Raw genomic sequence first — 7,119 nt, 5'->3', positions numbered from 1 at the left:
TTATCTATCTATTCGTCTATCTGTCTGTCTATCTATCTATCTATCTATACAAACACACCCATACACACACACACACACACACACACACACACACACACACACACACATACACACACACACACACATATGTATATATACATATAAATACATATATATGTATACACACACACACACAGACATGTAAGTAAAACAACGAAGGGAAGTGCAGGAAAACACACGAATATGCCGAAGGCCATTTCACATTTACTGCTTCATCAGGGCATATATGCCCTGATGAAGCAGTAAATGTCAAAAAACCTTCAGCATATTCGTGTGTTTTCCTGCACTTCCCTTCGTTGTTCTACTTACAATTTGTTTAACATGAATTCCACACACACACACACATACACACACACAGATATATATGTATATATATATATATATATATATATATATATATATATATATATGTGTGTGTGTGTGTGTGTGTGTGTGTGTGTGTATATTTGTGTATGTATATATATATATATATATATATATATATATATATATATATATATATATATTATGATGGCTGTGATAGTGATAACTTTAGTGATGATAACAGTAATACTAATCGGTGATATAGATAATGATTACGATATAATGAAAGGAAAATAATGTTCCTAATGGCAGCAACACTATCAACGACAATAAAAAGTTTATCATAATGATGATAATGGAAATAATGAAAAATATATTGATAATATGGGTAATGGTATTATTGACGATGAAAATGATTAACTGGATAATAGTAATAGCAATGATTATAACAGAAACAGTAATGATATTTATGAGACAATGATATAAAGGCAATAATTAGAATAATCACAATGAAAAAAAAAAATAATTAAAAAAATATATACAATACAAAAAATAACAACAGAGCTATTAAAAGTACAACAGCAGGAATAAAAATAATATTATTACTAATTATGATTCAAACAGATATCTACAAACATCACAATGGTTTTCTTTCCTCGCCTTTACAAGTTTTATATATATATATATATATATATATATATATATAATAATTTCCTCTGACAAGCAAATTTCCAGCATTCGAGTTTGTACTCTATATGTGTGTATCTGTATATGTATCTATCTGTATATCTATCTACCTACCTACCTACATGCCTATCTATCTATCTATTTATCTATCTATCTATCTATATGTATATATATATATATAGAGAGAGAGAGATAGATAGATAGATAGATAGACGTGTGTGTGTGTGTGTGTGTGTACTTTACACCAAAGATTTTTTAATCTATTTCTATTTCTGAGAGAGGTCTATGATCGCCACAAAGTAATGTCTTTGTATTTTTAGTAATCGATTAACAGTTATAAATGTGCGCGCGTGTGTGTAGGTAAATATATAGATGCTAGTAAGACATTATCATATTTGTATAGACAAGAATATCTTTATAAATTCATATTTCTTTCTGGTAATTTCTCTTCAGCTTCTTCCTTCCTTTCCAGCTTTCTTCTATTTTCTCTTCATAATATTTCCTTCCTCCCTCCCCCCCCCCCCCCCCCCCCCCCACCTTCCCTCCTTCCTCTGTTCCTCTTTACTGTATTCTTCTCCCTCTGTTCTAATTCAGTTCTCCATTCTCCGTCCTTCCTTCCTCTTTATGCCCTCTCTTCCTCTTTCTTTCCCTCACAGTTTTCATATTTACCTCTCTTTCTTGTCTCTCTCTTTCTTTCTCTCTTTCTTTCTCTCTCTCGCTCTCTCTTTCTCTTATCATTCTCTTCTCTCCCTGTTTTCTTACTTTCACCTCCCCCCCTCTCTCCCTCTCGTTATTTTCTTAACTCTCTCTCTGTCTTTCATGTCTTTTACTTTGGAGTTTCTCATTCCTCTCTCATCTCTCTCCCTTCCAGATTTCTTATCTCTCTCCCACCCTCTCTTATCTCCCTGTCCTTCCCTCGCAGATAATTACCATGTGTTCCCGGATCCTTTCGTGTGTTTATGGTCGCAGAATTAAACTTGTGGAATGGCCTATTCGCATAATTTTATGAAGCTTGAATTACTGGCTGACTGGAGCGGCATACACGCGTCCTGGGAGGGGAGGGGTGGGGTGGGGGTGGGGGGGAAGAGGGAGGAAGAAGATGGGAGGAAGAGGGAGGAAGAGGAAGGGGGAGAAGGGGGAGAAGGGGGAAGAGGAGAGGGGGGAGGAGGGGGAAGAGGAGAGGGGGGGAGAAGGGAAAGGGAGAGAGAGAGGGGCGGATGGGGCAAGGGGGAGGAAGAGGAAGGAAGGAAAAGGAAGGGGGGAGAAGGGAAAGGGTGAGAGAGAGGGGTGGGGGGGGGTAAGGGGGTGGAAGATGAGAGGATGAAGAGGGAGGAAGAGGAGGGGGGGAGAAGGGAAAGGGAGAGATAGAGGGATGGCAGCATTAGGAAGGGTGATAGGGGTAGATGGAGGAGAGGGGGGGGGGGGTAGATGTAAGGAGGGTGGAGGAGGAGGGGAGAAGGGACCGGGGAGAAGAAAGCGTAGTTTTAGGAGAGCCGATGGGCGGGGGAGGCGATGAAGGGAGGATGGGCGGGGGAGAAGGGACATGGGAGAGAGAGGAGAGGGGGGGGGGGAGGGACTGAAGGGGAAGGCGGAGGAGGGGAGGCGGAACAAGGGGAGAGGAGGAGAAGGGCAGGATGGAGAGGGGGGGGGGGGGGCAGTAGGAGGACGGAGGATGGGGGAGGAGATAGAGGGGAGCAGGGAAAGGGAGGGGGAGGAGGGGAGGGATGAAGGGTGGAGTGGAGAGGGCGGGGAGTTGGGGAAAATAAGGAAAATAAGGAGAGAAAGAGGGCATGGGAAGGGGAAGTGAGGGGAAAAAGTGACGATGAGATTATGGAAAAATGAGGGTTGGAGAGAGAGGGGAGGGGGAGGGGAGGGGAGAGACAGGGGGAAACGGGGTCGAGGCAACTAGAGGAAGAGGTGAGGAAGGAGGAGTGGGAAGGGAAGGGGGAAAGAGGCCTGGGGGGAAGGGAACCGAAGGAGAGGGAAAGGGGTAGGGGAGAAGGAGGGAAGAAGGAGGAGGACCCGAAGAAAGGAAGAATGGGGAGATAAGAAGGGGAAGGAAGCTTGAGAGAAAGGAGGGAAGGGGAGGAGAGCCAAGAGACGGGGGTGGACTCGGGGGGAGGAGGGGGGGGGAGTCAGAAAGAGGAAGCAAGACGAAGGCTGCGGAAGGAGAGGAAGGAGGAGACAATAGAGGTAAAGGGGGAAGTATACGGGGAGAGAAAGAATGAGACAAAGAAAGATGGTTAGAGGCTATAAAGATGAGCCGAGAAGGTTTTGAGGGAAGAGACGAAGGAGGAGGAAGGAGGAGGGAGGAGGGAGGAGGGCGGGGCTGGGGAGGGAGGAGGGAAGAGAGGAGGGGAGAGAGGAGGGAGGAGGGGAGGGGAAGGAGGAGGGAAGAGGGGAGGGGAAGGTGGAGGAAAGAGAGGGGAAAGGGGGTAGGGGGAGGGAGAAGGAAGGAGGGGAGAGGGGGGGAGAAAGGAGAGAGAGGAGGGAAGAAGAAAGGGGGGGGGGAGTGGGGGGAAAGAGGGGGAAGGGAAGGGAGGAGGGAAGGGGGGGAGGGGAAAAGAAAGAGGGGGGAGAGAGGAGGGGAGAGAGGAGAGAGAGGAGGGAGGAGGGAGCAGGAAAGAGGGGGAAGAGAGGAGGGAGAGGGGAGAGAGAGGAGAGAGAGGATGGAGGAGGGGGGAGGGAAGAGGGGGGAGAGGGGGGAGGGAAAAGAGAGAGAGAGAGGAGGGAGGAGGGAAGATGGGAGAGAGAGGAGAGGGAGGAGAGAGAGGATGGAGGAGGGAGGAGGGAAGAAGAGAGAGAGAGGAGAGAGAGGAGGGAGGAGGGAAGATGGGAGAGAGGGGAGAGGGAGGAGAGAGAGCATGGAGGAGGGGGTAGGGAAGATGGGAGAGAGGGGAGAGAGAGGAGGGAGGAGGGAAGATGGGAGAGAGGGGAGAGGGAGGAGAGAGAGGATGGAGGAGGGAGGAGGGAAGAAGAGAGAGAGGGGAGAGGGAGGAGAGAGAGGAGAGGGAGGAGAGGGAGGAGGGGAGAGAGGGGGGAGGAGGGGGAGGGGGTTAATTTTCCGCTTTCTCTCCTCTGCGTTCCTATTATTCCGAGCGCCTGATGCGGGGCCGAGCGATAATCGTCTTCTCTTCATCTCCTTCTTTCGGCCGAAATTAGACTCAATTAACATGAACCGCTCTTTATAACAGGCCGTTTATTAGGAACAAATCTCGTTTTTGAAGTACCTTTTCTTCCTCAATTTTCTTATTCATTTTCCTTCTTACTTCTCATTCCTTTATCAACTTCTCCTATTTATTTTTATTTTTATTTCTTTATCTTTTATTTTCTTCTTCGTTATCGTCTCCGCTTTTTTTTTTTTTTTTTTTCTATTTCCTCCTTCCCTTTTTAAACTCTTCATCTTTTGCGTCTTTTCCCGGATGTGTTCGTATGCTTGAGCGATAAAAAGAGGATGAACGAGAAGAAAGCGAATTGGAAAAGGGGGGAGGGGAGGAATTGGGAAAACGAGAGAGAGAGAGAGAGAGAGAGAGAGAGAGAGAGAGAGAGAGAGAGAGAGAGAGAGAGAGAGAGAGAGAGAGAGAGAGAGAGAAGAGGGGGAGGGAGAGAGAGAGAGAGAGAGATAAATAGAGAGATAGATAGATAGATAGATAGATAGAGAGAGAGAGAGAGAGAGAGAGAGAGAGAGAGAGAGAGAGAGAGAGAGAGAGAGAGAGAGAGGGGGGGGGGGGGGGAGAAGAGAAAGAGAAGGAAGAGAAACGAGATAGACAGATATACTTGTACAGACGGCCAGATAGACAGATAATTCTCTCTTTTTATCCTTTTTTTTTTTATTCATCCACGCTCCAGGATAAAGCTTCGTTGTTAGAGGGATCATTGCTACTCTCGCTTATGAAAATACTAAGAATCAGCTGATGAAGGATACTGTGAAGGTGCCATTAGAGACCCTTTTTTTTTTTCCTTCTTTTTTTTTACGGCTTTGTAATCGTGATCAGTATCAGACCAGAAGTTTTAATTAATTACTCTCTGACGGTCAAGTTCTCTCTCAGTTTTCTAAAAATATCTAAAGTCTTAAGGATTATTTCACTCCATTTTTCCTTACATGACTTGGATTTGTATCTTGCGAACAAAGAAGACTTAAAATCTTGCAAGACAGTTAGAGCCTCTGACGAGAAACAGTAAACCAAGACAAAAGGCTTGTTTGTTTACATTTCAGCGCCGTGACGTCGCCGTTAGTGAACTGTCTCGTTTCTTATCACATTATTCAGGATCTTTCTCATATCTTCTCGCTCTCTCCCGGGTATGTTGCGGATTTTGGAAGAATTGCGGGAGAACTCAGCCTCTCTCTCCCGTAATTTACCTCCACCCCGCACCTCATGCCGAGAATAAACTTTTTATTTCACCATTTCGCATCCACACAAGCCGGCTAAAAAGCCACGGTTGATCCCGTCTCGACCGCTGAAACTAGGACATCAACCCCAGAGCGTTCGAAACACCGTGGCAGTAAAGCGACTGAACCACCAAGTGAGGCCTCACAAGCGGTTCCGAATTTTGAATGAACAACGTGCAAATAGTTCGATGCTTGGCTTCTGTCTAGAAATAAGGCGGCACACGCAAAATAGAGCAAGACAGTGGATACATTCTGCGGTTTCCAAAGTTAACATAAAAAAAAAAAAAACTGTCAGCTGGACCATTTTACATAATTAAGGGCAAATATCATCGTTTTGTGGTCTTGGGCGGCTAAGCTACGATCGCCTTAAACCCGAGATTGCTGGAACTCCGGGCACTATAGTTTATGGTGATGTTCAGTAATTATAAAAGTCCTTCAATCCCTTTAAGAAGCTTGGTTGGGTTTAATGTTATTGTTTCTAATTAATAAAAGTCATGCAAAGTTTACAGGAAACATATACACCATGCAAAGTTTATAGATAACTTTCTAAAGATTGTTATGAAATTTGAAAATTATTAAAAAGTTTACGTTAACCCTTGCCTTACACAGTTCGAGACGGACGCATACTCTGCCTTATTATTTGTGTATGTTTAAATCAAATCAATGATTCGTTAAGCGTATCAACAGAAACATTATTTTTGTTAGTGTACAAACAAAAGATACACATCTTGAATCCCCAAATCCACAATAGACTCAACAATAAATAAAACAAATACGTGATCAATATATTTTGCAACATATGTGTGTGTGTGTGTACATACAGCATATGTGTGTGTGTGTGTGTGTGTGTGTGTGTGTGATCTAATGTTGCAAAATATATTGATCACGTATATGTTTTATTTATTGTTGATACAAAAATAATGTTTCTGTTGATACGCTTCACGAATTACTGCTTTGATTTAAACAGACAAAAATAATAAGGCAGAGTATGCATCCGTCTCGAACTTTGTAAGGCAAGGGTTAACGTACCCAGAACGCCCAGTGTTGCGTGGCTGGAACATAGACTCGGCCCGGCAAGCACATTGTTGGTGTTTATATTTTTCCCTTTTAATTATATACCTTTCTAGCCATTGTACTGAGGTTTTAGCATCAAGAGAACAATAAAAATGACGTTCTGAAGTATAGAAATGAAAGGTCATTTTAATTTATTTATTTATGTTGACGGACGGATATAGTTCAACTCAAAGAAAAAGAAAAAAAGAAAAAAAAAATCCGTGTCTATTCATGTGGGTTATTAAAACACATACATTATCAATGAACGCGATGTATTAAAGCTTTTGAGAAAAAAATAAATACCGGCGCGTGTTCTAAGTATATCCTTTCAAAGGCGTTTTCTCTGTGGAGAGCCTCGTGCTATAATTTATCAAAGTATTGGGAAAAACGGTTAAAAGAAAGTAATGATACTAATGATATTAGTAATGTTATTAATACTTTCCTTATGAACATTATCACTATTTTGATTATCATTCCTTATCATCATTACCATTACTATATTCATTATGGTGTCGTTATCAGTATCATCATTATATATAAGAGATGTAGTTATATTAATGGTAGTAATGTCATTATTGACATCATCATCATCATTATTATTATTATTATCATTATTATTATTATTATTATTATTATTATTATTATTA

This window comes from Penaeus chinensis, chromosome 23, assembly GCF_019202785.1.
Source record: "Penaeus chinensis breed Huanghai No. 1 chromosome 23, ASM1920278v2, whole genome shotgun sequence".
Taxonomy (NCBI): Eukaryota; Metazoa; Arthropoda; class Malacostraca; order Decapoda; family Penaeidae; genus Penaeus; species Penaeus chinensis.
The sequence above is the reverse complement of the archived record's forward strand: the minus strand, read 5'-3'. Positions refer to the sequence as shown.